Source organism: Mercenaria mercenaria, chromosome 8, assembly GCF_021730395.1.
Source record: "Mercenaria mercenaria strain notata chromosome 8, MADL_Memer_1, whole genome shotgun sequence".
NCBI classification, from domain to species: Eukaryota; Metazoa; Mollusca; class Bivalvia; order Venerida; family Veneridae; genus Mercenaria; species Mercenaria mercenaria.
In genome coordinates this window covers 46,964,833-46,983,083 of record NC_069368.1, presented here as the reverse complement: position 1 = coordinate 46,983,083, position 18,251 = coordinate 46,964,833, and the positions used below count along the sequence as shown (strand labels likewise).

General features: G+C 34.6%; 1 protein-coding gene across 4 annotated transcripts in view; it reads right to left on the bottom strand.

Annotated features, from left to right (window-relative positions):
• Positions 1-9,819, bottom strand: part of LOC123565370 (C-myc promoter-binding protein-like) — a 61,358-nt gene extending 51,539 nt beyond the window's left edge. For 3 of the 4 annotated variants that reach the window (XM_053549890.1, XM_053549894.1, XM_053549895.1), the window contains exon 1: positions 9,512-9,819. The gene's annotated coding sequence lies outside the window, so the exon portion shown is untranslated. The remainder of the gene's footprint in view (positions 1-9,511) is intronic. The other variant, XM_053549892.1, reaches the window with a different exon arrangement.
• Positions 9,820-18,251: the final 8,432 nt, after the last annotated feature.

Sequence of the window (18,251 nt, the reverse complement as noted above, 5' to 3'; positions counted from 1 at the left end):
CGTTTTTCAACAGCATTTCAGTTATGTAACGGCAGACAGTTAACCTAACCAGTGTTCCTGGATTCTGTACCAGTACAAACCTGTTCTCCACAAGTAACTGCCAACTTCCCCACATGAATCAGAGGTGGAGGACGAATGATTTCAAACACAATGTCTTTTATCAAATCATCACAGAGAACATATGCCTCGCCCAGGGCTCAAACTCACGACCACGAGATCCGTAGATCTGCGCTCTCCCTACTGAGCTAAGCGGGTGGGCTTTGTTGGTAGTAAGTGTATGCACTTCAATATAAAACATCAATCCTATTTCAAGACATTGAGTGAAAGACAGTGATTCACCTCATGTCAAACCTACTGCACTTGCATTTACAATGTAAACAAGTGATTGGCCTAAAGTCAAAGAGAACAATGAAACAATCTTTAGAACTTTAAAATACTCTTTGAAGAACAGAGGGGGTGGAATAATCTTATCTGGAACTCTGAATAAAACCATATAAAAATTCTTGTTTTATACATTGATAGAATCTACCTAGATTAAAAGAGAAGTAATTGTTCTTTATTTATATACAGTTACAATAGTTTTGCACTAAGCTCACAAGTTGCAATTACTTAGAAAAGCTGATAACAAATCCCAGCACAGATGGAATGACTATTACTCTATATAGAATAGGAAAACATATTAAAATACACAGCAGAGATCACTGAAAGTAAAGATATATTATACATATACATACATAAAGAGAGGATATTAACCAAGTGTCTTTTCATATTGAATTTATTAAACAAGTTTAATAAAATAATAAAATGCCAGGCACTGCCGAGCATTTTATCGATTTTTTCAATGAGTTTAATAAATTCAATGTTGTAAGACAAAAATGCATTATTCTTTTTATCACATGTTAGCTTTTCACATATTTCTTTCTTTCCTGTACAGAACAGGTAACAAACACATCTTAAATCATGTCTTTCTATTTCCTTATGAAACAGAACAAGTAAATTAAAATTCGTTTACATCCAATCACAACACTCCTATAACCCTTAAAAGACCACGTCAACGTCAAAGCTTTATTACACTAGTGTAATACCAAATTTATGTAATGGCTTTAATTCACTCCCAAGATGTCAAAACATGTGATAAATATATATACTGGAAGCTTGCTTTAAATCCAAATGACAGTGACTCACACCTCATAAAGGTGCAACAATCAATAACCCAGACAAAAAAATTCAATCTACAGGTAAAACATGACATGCATTCCTGTTCATATATGATGTATCAACATTTCCTATGCCATCATTCATGTAATCTGTAACAGTTTCCCAACATTTCTAAAATCTCCGCAGGTATTAAAACATTTATTAAATACTGCATCTCTCCGAACTATATTAATAATATACACTAATTGAATTGCTTGTCTGTCAATAGCCATTCAGAAGCATTTTATTATAAGACATCAGAAATAATTTATATTACTCATGTTATAATAATCATTTAGCATTTTTCGTCCTGGGGTAAACACCATGCTTTCTGATAATGACACCAGTACTAGGTTTTCCTGTTAATCAAGGAATCAGACTTGAGAGGGGCTCAAATAAGTTTCAAGCTTTCATTTCAATCAAACTAAAATCCATTACTAAAAGACAAGCTAATGACATACTGTTTTAAAAATAGATCTTTAAAGAATGTTTAGTAACTGCTAACAAAATGTGCAATTATTTTACTCCAATGTTTTCGACTTCCTTAGATATCATGCAGTTTCTCATCATTTTGTATTTTCCAACACTATTGAGAAGCATGCAAAATAAAGTGTAAATGGCAGTGCATGATACACCAAACATCATGAATATTCATTTAACTGCAGAAATAAACCAGGTTGGCTATCGCTTTAACATGCACTACATTATACAACAATCAAAGCATGTGGATGAATCACACTTGTTTACTACATTATACTACAGAACAAAACATAGTACAAAATGTAATACACTACAATATAGAATAATATTAACAATTCAACTGGCCTGAAAGCTTGACAAATAGATATAGTATTGTTGGAGCCTGTGACTTTAGCAATTGAAGTCAAGTAAAGTTGTAGGTTGTTTTGTTTTTTTCTCTCATAAATTATGCTCACTAAAATAGTGCCAGTACTCTGACAGTCACGCATAAAATGTTACTAATACTATGACAGAGCTATTCAGCATAATTTGGGGGCATATTTTTGTTACAGATATAATTCATAAGACAATTTAAAACAAACGGCCATTCATATTACATACATGTGTCAGTAATGATAAGCAAGTATTGTTTATGAACTAAGGTATTTACATGATATATAATGTGTGATGTTAAGAATAGGTTGTAAAGATATATTATTCATATTTCATATCAAATTTTGACTTTTTAGTGTTACCTATGTATTTTATTAACAAAAAAGGCCTTAATGTAGACAACAAGAATTCCAGAGGGCTGCAACACTTGACTAGTTTAAATGACATAAACATAGAAATAAACAAGTACTAAAGACTGAAAAGAGGCATGATGTTAAACACTGCTAAGTTGGAAAAGGGGCATAATTTTGTTAAAAAGCAAAACTGAGTTATGGGACCTGAGCAGTACATGTACATGTCTTATAATCACTGTAAACTAGTGTATTAAGTTTGAATCCATTCCCACAAGCGGCTACTGAGATACAAGCTTACATACAAAAAACATAACCAAGGGTTTTTTTTTCGGCCGTTTTTATAGCCATTATTCGGCTATATTCCCAATGAAAAGAAGTATGTATTTTTCCAATAATGAGTGCAAAAATTCCCAATCTACATTCTGAAAAAAATTACATCAAAATTGCACAAAAAATGACCAAATTATGGACAATTTTGTAATGGAAGTATGCTAAAGAGGTTCTACAATGTGAAACAAGTGAATGAGAAAGTGCTTAAACACATCCTTACTATATCCTATGGGACTAAATATTTCCCAATTTGGAACATTTACACGTCAAAATTCCCAATTTTAGGGGTATATGCTATGTTCCCAAATTAGCCACAAAAAACCCTGTTACCAACAAGAATGTCAACATTGTATGACATATGCCCCCTGAAAATGCTTGACAGAATAAATTCAATAATTATAAATACAGTCAGCAACAGGGCTGCAACTACATGTAGAAAACAAGAGCTGTCAGAGGACAGCAATGCTCGACTATTCAATAGCCTTGTCAACTGAATGAATATAAAAGTCAAACAACAGCTGTCTCAGGGCCTCCTCTGGGTTTTTCATTCTTGTCGCCAACCTTTTCGCCAATTTGAAAAAGTTGGAGCCACTTTAGAGCCATTTTTAAGCCAAACTTCTGAGCCACTTTTATTTCTCTTAGTTGGCTGTCATAGTGTGCATAGAGAAATAAAATATTGTAAATAATTTCAATAGGAATAATAACTTTCGAAGGTGTATTAGTTTATTGTAGAAGTAAATTCAATTTGTAGCTGGATACAAATGACACAAATCATTGCCTTAGTTTAAGAATCATATCTATCCATGAATTACCAATATTCCAGGACTCATTTATTTTCAGAATTGAAAATTCTGAATTTTTTTCTATTTTTTCTATATCTTCCAGTTTCTGAACATTTCAAAGAACTTAATGAGGTCCAGGATACAAACTGAGGTTGTTGTGTTTTTGTTTTTGGATCCATCGTTAAAATCTTTTATGAAAACTGAGGAATTACAAAATTATCTAATATATTTGCAAAAAGTAACAAATTAAATGTATCTTTCATACTTATTAAAAATTCGTCAGTCATACAACTGCATGCCACAAACATGTCGATCTTTTTTGTAAAAATCACAACACATAAAGTAAACCAAAATCGGCATTAATTTTGGTGAATTCTCGGCAGAGTTCAAACATACAAGCGGGTAGATGTTTTGCTTACAGTCTGTTGACAGCACTTGACTATTCAAAGAATTGATGTAAGTATGTGGTCAAATTTTCTCAAAATATTACCACGTAGATTTTCAGACAAAAGAAGAAAAATAGATAAGACAAATCAATATGCCTGTATTTGTGGAAATGGATAAATCTTGGACTATATGGCAATGTGTGATCATGATGGTAAGCAAGTGTTTAAAGTTTCAAAGCCATAAATATATATCAAACAGTTTAGACAGTCAAAATATGGAAAGGTATGCGAAACTTAACTAATTTCTACGTCAAAAAAGGGCCATAACTGAACCAAAGCCCTTGTCCTAGTTATGTAGTCTTGCCTACATATGTAGACTATGGTGGTAAATAAGTGGTCAAAGTTTCAAAGCCATATGGCAAACAGGTTAGACAAATTTAACTGATTTCCAAGTCCAAAAGAGCCATAATTCAGACAAAACAGATGACAGAGTTATGTACTCTTGCCTATAGATGAAGATCAAGTGATACATGTAAAAGTTTCAAAGCCATAAATTATGTCAAACAGTTCACACAAAACATGAACTGGTACATGTATGAAAAACATAACCAAGGCAAGATTTGCAAGTGAAAAGAGGCCATAATTCAGACAAAATCCTCGATGGAGTTATGTCCTCTTGCCTAAAGCTGGACATGGTGGTGGTACACAAGCTTTATCTGAAGATATTGTGGTGGTACACAAGCTTTATGTCAAAAGGTTTTGTCAAAATGTGGACTGGTACGAAAAACTTAACTAAGGTGTGACACCAACGCAGACACTGCAGTGATTTAAGATAGCTCTTTTTATTCTCCGACTAGTAGAGCTAAAATTATGTTAACCGAGTTAAGGAACCTGTATAATGCATGTCAGCTTTTGACAGCGAACAAGTATGTTTGTGAAAATTCAATCTATTCAAATTAGTGTTTACTGAGATACCAGCTTACATACTTTACTTCTTTGGGGATTTCATTGGGGATTTCCTAACAGTAACAGAAATATGCAGAATAAGTTTAGATGTGAGGAGACAGTGACACTGAAAAGCAGAGACACTTGGAAGTCAAGCCCCCTCCTCTCCTCTCTCTGCCCCTGCCAGATTAAAACACACTGAGCACATATCTCAAACACTGAGTATGTTTTGTTACAAATTCAGCACGTTTTAAAAATTACCATTAAATTTTACTATCAATGCAATAAAAACTAAAGATAACTTACTCCGAGCGTTTCAATACAAACTGCTTCTCCAAGGAATACGAGAATCGATCCGAGCTTGATAGGTGTTGCGCAGTCAAATTTACCAAGAGAGCTGGGACACTACAAGTGGTTGTAATAAAAATATTTGCTTACTGTCATCTGCCACGATGGCCAAAAGTTCTAAGGGCCTAGGCACTTGTTCATATTACTGTAGTCCAAATAATTGTACTCAAGAGTTGAATATCATTATATTTTTTTGACTTGTTGATATCCGCCTCCGAGTACAAACCAGAAAAGGTAAAGAATGTGATAGCACTGTCCTCTTCCTTGCGTAAGTAACACCCAATGGAATCCGTTGGGCGGGAATTATGTTATAATAATGCAACGGATAAAAAAAAGAAATACATACACAGAAAGCCTGTAATTTTTCCTTTTCAATGATGTATATATTACCGAGATTTCTTGAGAAAAATTCAAACTATGGCAGTTAAAAAAATGCCAAGGTTTAACAGGAGTGTACTACATATTGGAAAATTGCCGATCACCGGTAAACACATTACTACACGAAGCATTTTCATTGGTCACGCCTCCGACTGCCATTACATGAAGACGATTGAAACGATAGAGGTTTAAATTTTTTACAACAGAAATTCTTGATAAATATGACCTGTTCTTATGTTTTTTATTTGCAAGTTGTTAGGGTTAAAGAAAAATCGTGACTACTGATAAATCAAAATTTCAATCGACCACAGTTTCAACCACAGTTTTGATTGTTTCTGGTTGAGACCTCTAGGTAGACAACGTTAAAGATCAAAATGTAAAATCGGTCTACCTGAGGTCTCATTATTTAGACTAATATTACTGTAGGGCCGCGTGTTCGCTCCCAACTTTAGGCTATTTTTTTTTTCATGATTTTTTTACCTTTGAGATATATTAAAAAGAATATGAAAATATTACATTTGAAAAAAAAACAAGAGCTGTCGGAGGACAGCAACGCTCGACTATTCAACAGCCTTGTCAATTGAATGAATACAAAAGTTGAAAAAGGGGCATAATTTTGTAAAATGCAAAGTAGAGGTATTGAACCTCTGTACTGCATGTCATATCATGACAGTGAACAAGTGTGTGAAGTTTCAATCCTTTCCAATTTGTGGATACTGAGATACCAGCTTACATACAAAAACTTAACAAAAAACTGCTAAGTCAAAGGGGCATAATTTTGTAAAAATGCCAAGTAGAGTTATGGGACCTTCACAGTGCATGTTAGATCATGACAGTGAACAAGTGTGTGAAGTTTCAATCCATTCCAATTAGTGGATACTGAGATATCAGATTACATACAAAAATTTAACCAAAAACTGCTAAGTCGAAAAAGGGGCATAATTTTGAAAAAAAAGAGAGTAGATTTATGGGACTTGCTTAGTGCATGTCAGATCATGATAGTGAACAAGTATGTGAAGTTTCAATCCATTCCCATTAGTAAGTACTGAGATACCAGCTTACATACAAAACCTTAACCAAAAATTTCTAAGTCGAAAAAGGGGCATAATTTTGTAAATAAGCAAAATAGAGTTATGGAACCTGTGCAATGTAGATCAGTTCATCACAGTGAATAAGTGTGTGAAGTTTCAATCCATTCCCACAAGTGGTTACTGAGTTACCAGCTTACATACAAAACCTTAACCAAAAATTTCTAAGTCGAAAAAGGGGCATAATTTTTTAAAAAAGCAAAATAGAGTTATGGAACCTGTGCAATGTAAGTCAGTTTGTCACAGTGAATAAGTGTGTGAAGTTTCAATCCATTCCCACAAGTGGTTACTGAGATACCAGCTTACATACAAAACCTTAACCAAAATCGGGACGCGGACGCGGACGCCGACGCCGACGCGGACGCCGACGCATGGGCGAGTGCAATAGCTCACTATTCTATGAATAGTCGAGCTAAAAATGGAAAAAAAGATCGCTCATAGTAGGAAGCGAACCCGCAGCTCTGTCAAAAACATGTACTCAGTTTGTTTTAACAAGAGCACCGCCTTGCGGGTGCTGACGCTCATCTGATTTTTTTTTTTGTGTAATAGAAATATTGTCCTACCCATGATTTTCTAAGTCTAAAAAGGGGCACATTCTTGCAAAAAGCAGGATAGAGTTATGTTTCTTGATGTTCAGTGTCCACTTATGATGGTGAAAAACTGTTGCAAGTTTTAAAGCAATACCTTTGATAGTTTATGAGGAAAGTTGACTTAAACATAATACTCAACCAAGAAAATGATTTTCTAAGTCCAAAAGGGGCAATAATTATTGCAAAAAGCAGGATGGAGTTATGTTGCTTGTTGTACAGGATCAGCTTATGATGGTGAACAAGTGTTGCAAGTTTCAAAGCAATAGCTTTGATGGTTTAAGAGAAAAAGTTGACCTAAACATAAAACTTAACCAAGAAATCTGATATTTTCTAAGTCCAAAAGGGGCCATAAATCTTGCAAAAAGCAGGATGGAGTTATGTTTCTTGCTGTACAGGGTCAACTTAAGATGGTGAACAAGTGTTGCAAGTTTTAAAGCAATGGCTTTGACAGTTTAGGAGAAAAGCTGACCTAAACATAAAACTTAACCAAGAAAACTGATTTTCTAAGTCCAAAAGGGGCAATAATTCTTGCAAAAAGCAAGATGGAGTTATGTTTCTTGATGTACAGGGTCTGCTTATGATGGTGAACAAGTATTCCAAGTTTCAAAGTAATAGCTTTGATAGTTTAGGAGAAAAGTTGACCTAAACATAAAACTTAACCAAGAAATCTGATATTTTCTAAGTACAAAAGGGGCCATAAATCTTGCAAAAATCAAGATGGAGTTATGTTTCTTGCTATACAGAGTCAGCTTATGATGCTGAACAAGTATTCCAAGTTTCAAAGCAATAGCTTTGATAGTTTAGGAGAAAAGCTGACCTAAACATAAAACTTAACCAGGCAACGCCGACGCAGACGCCGACGCCGACAACCGCTCAAGTGATGACAATAACTCATCATTTTTTTTCAAAAAATCAGATGAGCTAAAAATTAGGAGGGAAAAAAATATTAGCTGAAGGTTGGCAGGGATGGATTGGGAGGGGTGCTGATCCCCCAAGTGTCTGTGGTTAAAAGTTATCAGGCTATCCCAAAACGTCCTATTCTTTGGACACCCTGCATTGCACACCCAAACTTGCTACGTTTGTGCATTGTAAACTTCCGGGGACCACCAAAGTACATTTTACCCAAGCTTTGTTAAGTACCTGTGACTCTGAGTTTAAAATTAAAACATCAGTTCAATCAATTTCGAATATCCCCACACAACCTATTTTCGACCACAACCTATTTTCGACCGGCTAGGACTTTGTATGATAAAAATCCTTACAAGCCAAATTTATCAGTTGTGATTGTTTCACTGTTTACAGCAGAGACAGAACATGTTAGGAACCTATTCTCCTTCAGTTTTGGTACTTGGAAAATTATATAAATTCCATTTATGTAGCAGTACTATGTTTTTATGAGGTTTTTCTTATTACTAAAAAAACTGCATCTTTTCTTGAATACTTCCTATTCTTGCTTAAGCCAGTATCTGTATTTATATATCTTTTCCACTAAATGTTTATTGCTTAAGACATGCATACTGCCAGAATTGTGAAGCATACTATTATTAAACTATTTTGACAATGCAATCATGATGCCTGTCCTTGCAACAGTTTTCTTCATTTTCTAAGCAATTTGAAATATTCGAAGTGTCAAAAGCTTAGCAATTATATAATACATTGTCATCTGTGACAGCTATCAATGCAGCAGATGTGACACCCTGTTTCTCTGGATTAATTGAGCACATGATATAGTTCTTTAGATAATGCACTAAATTTTGGCTGCCATTTACTTTACCCTACCCCCTGTAAATTAGGTGCCAATTCAGGCAAGAGTACCTACAGTATATTGACCTGCCAAGTTGGTTTTGGTTTTTGTTGCCAGACTTGAATTTTGGGTGTTCTATGTTTGCCATGTTATAATGAAACTACAGTAAAAGTTTAGTGTTGTTTCATTTTGCTGGAAGGAAAATACCACCTGTGGTTGAATTTAGGTTGTAAATTTTCAGCATGACTTCCTACTGGTGGCTTTCAAAACCATCATGCCAGGGATTCGATCGGTAAGAAACTTGAAACTTAAATGGTATGCTTTTATAGCGCTTATGCTGATAGAAAGTGTTAGACAATAAACCAATGATTTGGACTTGCATTTGTACAAAACTGTTAAGCGGTCGAAAACTGGTTGTGTCTGGATATCACATGTTTTCGTGATCTCGTGTTTCTGCAGGTGCCTTTATCTGCAAATTAGCTGGTGTTATTTGAAAATTATAAATATCAAATGAATACCTTTCAATATCAATTTACAATATAAATCCTTTGTTTCACAAGTTAAGAATTATAGAATTCCACAGCAAAAACTGAATGTTGTTGATGTTGTCGCCCATTTTGTGGGATGTATGCCAGGTATTCATACGCAGTTTGCAGCTCGTTTCTAACACCATATGTAACATTTACAACAAATATTTTCATCAATTTAATGTCTAGTTTGTAAAAGGAAATATAAACAATTACTGCTAAGGTCGTATATCATTGTTAAAATATTATAATAATGTAGTCAATGAATCCACTTTCGACCGTGTTTGGTTCACGGTCACATCCGGAAAATGTCCGGATATTTCCGTAAAAAGGTCAGTGGCCACCAATTAGTTTTCGTAGGCATGATTGAGCTAAATCTTGTTCTATAAAATTGTATACTATAGTGTTGCGTTATCATATTTTGTCTCCCAAGTGAAATTTATTCAGTCACATTTGTTTAATTTCAATATTAAATTGTTGTGATTTGGTACTGCTAAACATATTGTATATTAAGAATGCACCAGTATCCATATGCAGAGCTGTAATTTAAATTAGTAAATCTGTCTAAACTTCTATTAGTAGTAGTAGTGGGCATTTAACATATACACGCCCGACTAAGGCGTAAAAAAATTGTTTGTTTCCGGTATTCCGACTTACCCTAAATAATTGGCCCGACCCTAAATGTTTTTATGGCCTTGGAGAATATTTTTTTTCAACTTTTTAACAAAAAGATGCAAAACTGCACTTTTTATGCTTTAAACATGGCCAGTGATGTTAGAAATCAACTTACTCTAAAGGCATAACCCCCTTATTTGTAATCATTTTTTGACAAAAAATAATTTCCGAAAAGTCTCCCTTAATAAAAAAATATTCCAAAAAAAAAATTCCGACCTACCTACCCTAATTTTTTTGAGCATGTTACCGGAAACAAAGAATTTTTTTAGGCCTAATAAAATAATTGGTCCTCCGACTTAATTAATGGGCATTTTGTTTCTGACCTAGTCTCAAAATTGATGGCCGACACGAGTGTGTGTATATATATATAATAATAATGTTACTCGCATAAGTTATTAGTAAGAGACATAGAATTTGTGAAATTATATCTATAAAAATTTATTCATTCTCGGAAGTGCGCCGAAGAAGAACGACGGGAACTACAAGACAACAACAACAACAACATGGCAAAACTATTTAATGCCTAATCTGACTTACTGTACTTTACAGATAATCTTAAAATACTGAAGCAACACAATCGTAATCAAATAGAGGAAGTGGAAACTCCACAGGTCGTTCAACACGACAAAAACGAAAATGTTGCAGGCCCAGTAAATATATATAAACCTAGTAGCATACCCGTGTATCATTGAAGGTTCCATGTTCACCGCCGTTTGAATACATCTGCGGATGTCTCCAAATTGCTTTTTGTACTTTTAGCATGTGTAAATGTTGAGTTCTGCTCAACCCGGGGCTAGAGGGCGTGGACGATAACATGCATTTCCACTACCGTCCATGAACAGGCTCAGTCAAACCGAGCCTGCAACATTTTCGTTTTTGTCGTATTGTGCGACCTGTGAAGTTTCCACCTTTTCTAATTGATTGAGATCAATATGTGCAACACCCCTCCCTCCCACCAGCTTCAGCAGATTCTGTTATAGTATCTGTATCTGCATGTATTAGGTGCAGGACCAGTTACCGTATCGGACATCGGGGAGAGGGAGGCGCTAGTAATATCTGAGGACCGACTTAAAGCCTTGACTGTCTTTGCGCACACTATATAATCTTCCAGGTGGTTCCAATCCTGAAGCGTTTTCACAAAGAAACAGTTTCTTAACTGCTCAGTTTTACAGTCTTACTAATAAATCACGGGAATTATTAACAACTTGATTTTCGAGAACGTTTCTCGTCTCATAGTCCGTGAATTTCCTGATTTTAATGAGCCTCATCTGCTTCGCCGGGTGCAGGTATTCAGATGGAGGTAGTGCTGGCACCAGACCCTCAGCCACCTTGAACAAGAAGATCAACCGGTTTGACTGAATGTTCTCCATGATCCCAAAGGACCAGAAGATATATCAACATCTAATACATCATATAGGGCCTAATACACCTTTTAGCCTTTAGACCTGGTTTTGGATGGCAAAACACCATTTTTTAAAACATTGTAGATTAAAAAGTAATGCTAACTGCTGCCGGAAACAACCAAAAACCTGACCATAAATTCTGTGAAAAAGGCGGGAACTATGGTCAAAATATGTTAATGGTTCTTAACTATGCACGCTACCAAAGACCTAATAAATGCATACTTACATATTCTTTAATGCTACAAAACATTCTAAGTTGTCTTTAATATGATAAAATGCAACTTTTCTTAAAGAAAACAGCAGTATTCGGTGACGTGTTTTAAACAAAATGATAATTATGTTTCAGAAATATATAATATGTAGAAAGGAATAAACGCTATGGTAGGAAACATTTACCCAGTTATCATCAACTTGTCTTTTGTGGTCGCAATTGTATTCGATCTTTCTAAGACATATGACTGTCTGCTTCATGACTTATTTATCTCAAAGTACAACAGTATCACTTATTTGAAATCTGAATCTGATTTGAATTTAACAACAAGTATATAATATACCCAAGGCAATGCGCCAATCAAACTGTAGGATCATAGGTCAAAGCATTCTGAAGTTAACTAGCTGATTCAGACGGAAATACGTTCGTCACAATCATATGATACGTCGCTTCGGGCGTATAAAACAATCTCAGTAATAGAAATCAAAGCGTCTAGACAGAGGGTGTAAATATGTACAACTTTCCTTACTTAAGACCGGGATTATCATTTTTATCTCTTCCAAATTTTGAGAGATTTAAATGAAAATTGGAGACATAGTTTAATGAGTATAGAACATAAGAACAATAAATCGAGCGTTGAACGCAATACTGTCGTAAGTCCTTCTTTATTTAATAGGAGTTACTACAGTATTGCGTTCAGCCCTCGAAATAGTGTATGTAATTTCATAGAGCCGTGATTGTTGCAATAAGAAAACTCCATAAAAAAGTCTCAAAATGAGAGCAACTTGGTGCTCGCTATGCGGCAAGTAGTGTCATCTGCGGGATTAAAAATTGTGACCATCATTACATTCCTCGGGGGATAGAATATGCCATTATGTTGACAATGGATACTATTCTGCATGTGTGAATTACTAGATTAACATCTAGGGTAATATTCCTGCTTCTGGAACAACCGTTTGAATAGCCGAGCATTGACTGTCTTACGGCCAGCTTTTGTTTTAAATGGCAGTTAAAGTTTCATTATCAGTATAACTGTTGTTAGTTTTTTTGCTTCATAATCCCATGAAGAGTGCCTTTTTACATTTGAAAATTTACTATTTTAAAATGACACTGAAAATTTCATTATCTGTATAAATGTTGTTAGATTTAGTTGTTTATAATCCTAAGATGAGTACATTTTCAAATTTGAAAATTAACAGTTTCCCTCTATTATCAATCAACCATGTCTGTCTCACAGATCTATTATTTACACACATTTTATACTTTGTATCATAGTAATGTATATTGTTCTTGCTTGTTGGTTGTTTCTTATGACAGTCAGAACTTAAATATATTTGTCAGCTTTCCATTTTTAGCTCGCCTATTTGAAGAATAGGTAGAGCTACATTGGACTCACCCGTTGCGTTGACGTCAATGTCAGCATCTCAATTTGGTTAATTGTTTTTGTATGTAAGCCATTTTCGTCTTAGCAATTTTTAGTTTTTAAGTTTTTGAATGCAGGCTGGTATCTCAGTACCCACTGATAGATATGGATTGAAACTTCACATACTTGTCCACTGTGATGAACTGACATGCATTACATATAGCTCGTAACTCTGCTTTGCAATGTCACAACATTATTCCCCTTTTTGGACTTAGCAGTTTTATATGTAAGCTGGTAGCTCAGTAACCACTAATGGGAATAGACTGAAACTTCACACACTTGTCCACTGTGATGAGCTGACAGGCATTATACAGGTTCTATAACTCTGTTTTGCATTTTTACAGAGTGTGCCACTTTGTTTTACTTTTATGTTCTATGTTTTATGCTAGTTGAATAGTCCAGTGTTGCTGTCCTCTTGTTTTGTTTTATAATCCCAAGTTGAGTGCCTTTTTACATTTGAAAATTTATTAGTTTGAAATGACAGGCAAAATTGTATTATTTGTATAGACGTTGTTAGATATTTTTTGGTTTATAATCATGAGAAGAGTGCATTTTCACATTTAAAAAGTAACTATTTCCCTCTATTATCTATCAACTATGTTTCTCACAAATCTGTTAATTACATACATTTTATGCTTTGTAACATAGAGCTGTTTACATATATTCGTCAGCTTTCCATGTTTTATTAAGGAGTTTTGCTATTTGCGGTGAGAGCATAGTTGAATTCAATGAATTTTTGTACATGTATTAAATTTAAAAAAAGAAAAATCAGAACTGTATGCCTCTCACAGATCTGTTGATTACACTAAATGTATCAAAGAGCTGCTTACATGTATTCGTCAGTTTTCCATGTTTTATTAAGGAGTTTTACTATCTGAGGTGACAGCATAGTTGAATTCAATGAATTTTTGTTCATGTATTAAATATAAAAAGAAACATTTTCAGAACTTTATGCCTCTCACAAATCTGTTGATTACGTACATTTTACACTTTGTATCATAGAACTGTTTACATATATTCGTCAGCTTTCCATGTTTTATTAAGGAGTTTTACTATTTGAGATGAGAGCATAGTCGAATTCAATGATTTTTTATACATGTATTAAATTCTAAAAATATTTTTCAGAACTTTCACACTATAATTATGATTTATAATGTCACATGTGACTATTTATGCTACCTTTTGCTGCTTGAAAAATGAATAAAATGCTATACAGCTGTGTTGATTTTTTTTCTAAAATAAAAGGGCATCAAGTTACTTCCACTACCATCCTTGATACCATTTGCAAAATAAAGATAAGGTTATTATAACCATATACTTTTTCCATCCTAAGTTATCTCTCTTACCCCCTTGATGCCATTTTCAAAATAAATGGGAGACTACTCTAACCGACATTTTTTTCCATTCAAAAGTTACTTCCCCTATCATTGACGCCATTTTCAAAATAAATGGGAGGTTACTCTAATCGAATTATTTTCTTTCCATCTTCAGTTACCTCCCCTACCATGTTGACGCCATTTACTAAATAAATGGAGGTGTACTAACCATATTTTTTTTCCATCTTAAGTTGTCTCCCCTGCCCACTAGAGGCCATTTGCAAAATAAAGGGGAAATACTCTAACCATATTCTTTTTCCATCTTAAGTTATTTCCCCTACACTTTGACATCACTTGGAAAATAAAGGGGAGGTTACTCTAACCGATCCCTTTTTCAAATCAAAAGTTACTTACCCTACACTCCTTGACGCCATTTGCAAAATAAGGGCAGGTTACTCAAACCGACCTTTTTCCAATCAAAAGTTACTTTAAGTTACCTTACCCTCCTTGAAGCCATTCGCAAAATAAATGGGAGGTTACTCTAACCGCTAAGTTTTATCTCCACTATTTGGAGAAAAGGAATGTTATTCTACTTGCATCGGCGCTAGCGTGAGCTTTCTTGGTTAAAGTTTTTCGGCAACCTTAGTTTTTCTTTGTTACAATTGCTTATATCTTACTGTAACTTCTTATTAACATTGTTCAGCATGCAAACAAAGTATGTGCAGGGGCTGGTCCCATTATACCCAAGGTCAAGGCCACCAAGGTGTTATACTGGTTAAAGTTTTTTGGCAACCTTTGTTTTTCTGTCATATCTTTGTTACTAATGCTTATATCTTACTGTAACTTTACATAAACATTGTCCAGCATACAAACAATGTATGTGCAGGAGCTGGACCTATTGTACTTAAGATCAAGGGCACCAAGTTGTTATACTTGGAATGTTATTTTTTTAGAAAGATTCGTTTATAGACATATCTTTGGTTCTTTAAAAGATAATGACTTGAAATCAAAAAACATTTATGGAGACTTATGCCCCTTTTATACTTAAAGATTTTTGGCAATCTTCGCTTTCTGGATATAACATTACTACAATATAAGATAATGACTTGAAACTTAAAATGCATCTTTATCATCATCATCATCTGCATGTGTGGTAACAGTCCCCATAACTCTGATTTGTATTTTTGACCAAATTATGCCCTTCGTTTTCTGAACATAACTTTGGTACTACATAAGATAATGACTTGAAACTCAAAAAAATATTTTTACCATAGTACAATTTGAGTATAGCAAAGTCTTTATACTTCATGTGCATGTAATTTCTTGGATTGTTTTCTTTTTCTGATATAATCTAATTCCATCAAAATAAAGAATGTCAGTACGCCTTCCATACTTGACCTTTAACCAATCTGAGTAGTAGGGTCTTTTTATATCTTGGTGTATCTTCCTTTTAAAGTAGAGGTCTTTTATTGAGGCATAAATTCATTTTACTGTCAAATTGCTGAATAGTGGAGCGCACTGTCTTATGGACAGCTCTTGTTCCAATCAAAGGTTACTTCCCCTACCCTCCTTGACGTCATTTTCAAAATAAAGGGGAAGTTACTCTAACCGAATTCTTTTCTTTCCATTTTAAGTAACCTCCCCTACCACGTTGACGCCATTTGTGTATCAAGGGGATGTTACTCTAATCATATCTATGGTGGCATATTTCTGCATACGAGTTTCTTCAAAGTTCTGTAAGCTTTTTTTTTTAAATTTTCATGAAAACTACAAATTTTTGCAAAAACTATCTGGTTAAGTGAATGCAGAAGCATCATACATATTATTTTTTCCATCTACAGTTTTCTTCCCTAGAGGTTACTCTAACCGACCCCTTTTTCCAATCGAAAGTTACTTCCCCTACCCTCCTTGACGTCATTTGCAAAATAACAGTTTTCTTCCCTACCCCATTGACGCCATTTGCATACTAAAGGGAAGTTACTCTAACCGAATTCTTTTTTCCATCTAAGTTACTTCCCTTACCATATTGACGCCATTTGCAAATTAAAGGGGGTGTTACTCATATTCTCTTTTTCAATCTGAAGTTAACTCCCCTACACACTAGACGCCATTTACAAATTAAGGAGGTTACATTCTTTTTTCCATCTTAAGTTATCTCCCCTACCCCTTTGACACCATTTTGGAAAATTAAGGAGAGATAGTTTTACTATATTCCTTTTGCCAACTTACGTTATCTCACCTACCTCCTTAATGCCATTTGCAAAATAAAGGGGAGATTACTCCAATATATTATTTTTCGTCTTAAAGTTACCTCCCCTAGCTACAAGATGCCATTTGCAAACCAAAGGGGACGTTACTCTTACCATATTATTTTCTCCATCTTATGTCCCCTACGCCCATGACGCCATTTCCAAAACAAAGGGGAGATTACTCCAACAAACATTTTTCCAATCAAAAGTGACTTCCCCTACCCTCCTTGACGCCATTATCAAAATAAAGAGGAGATTACTCTAATTGAATTGTTTTCTTTCCATCTTAATTTATCTCCTCTACCACGTTCGCGCCATTTCCAAAATAAAGGGGAGGTTACTCTAACCATACTCTTTTTTTCATCTACAGTTTTCACCATTACCCACTAGAGACCATTTGTAAAATAAAGGGGAGGTTACTCTTACCATATGCTTTTTCCATCTTAAGTTACCTTGCCTACCCCCTTGATGCCATTCGCAAAATAAAGGAAGGTTATTCTAACCGACTACTTTTTCCAGTCAAAAGTCAGTTCCCTTCCCTCCTTGATGCCATTTGCAAAATAAAGGAAGGTTACTCTAACCACTACTTTTTCCAATCAAAAATTAGTTCCCTTCCCTCCTTGACGCCATTTCCAAAATGAAAGGGAGGTTACTCTAACCATATTCTTTTTCTACCTTAAGTTACCTCCCCTACCCCCTTTGACACCATTTGCAAAATAAAGGAAGATTACTCTAATCGACTACCTTTTTTAATCAAAAGTTACTTCCCTTTCTTCCTTGACTCCATTTGCAAAATAGAGGGGTGGTAACTCTTACTGAATTCTTTTTTCATCTAAATATTTTTGAATGATTTAACTCATTTAACTCTTTTAGTTCATGTCTGCAAAAATATTGATGTATATTTAAGGCTATTTTTGTTATTGTATGCAGATGACACTGTTTTATTTGCAGAAAGTCAGACGGATTTGCAGAAAGCTTTAGATGCTATGTTTGAATATTGTGAGATATGGAATTTACATGTTAATGAAGCTAAAACTAAAATAGTTATATTTCGTAAAGCTAAACGTAACAAAAGGGCATTCAGTTTCGTGTATAACGGTAAACAGTTAGAAATTGTTGATGATTTTTCGTATTTGGGCATTCTTTTTGATTTCAATGGTAAATTTGATAAAAATAAGGAAAAGCTAGTTGATCAGGCACATAGAGCCATGTTTTCAGTTATCCAGAAAAGCTGCAAACTCAGTTTGCCTATTTCAGTTCAGATACATTTGTTTAATACTTTTGTTGTTCCAATACTGTTACACGGTAGTGAGGTTTGGGGTACGGAGCGGATAAGTCTAATAGAGCAATTTCAACTTCAGTTTTGTAAATTGATTCTAAATTTGAAACTACAACTCCTAACTGTATGATTTATGGAGAGCTGGGTTAACAGCCTTTAGCATTACAAGTTCAGA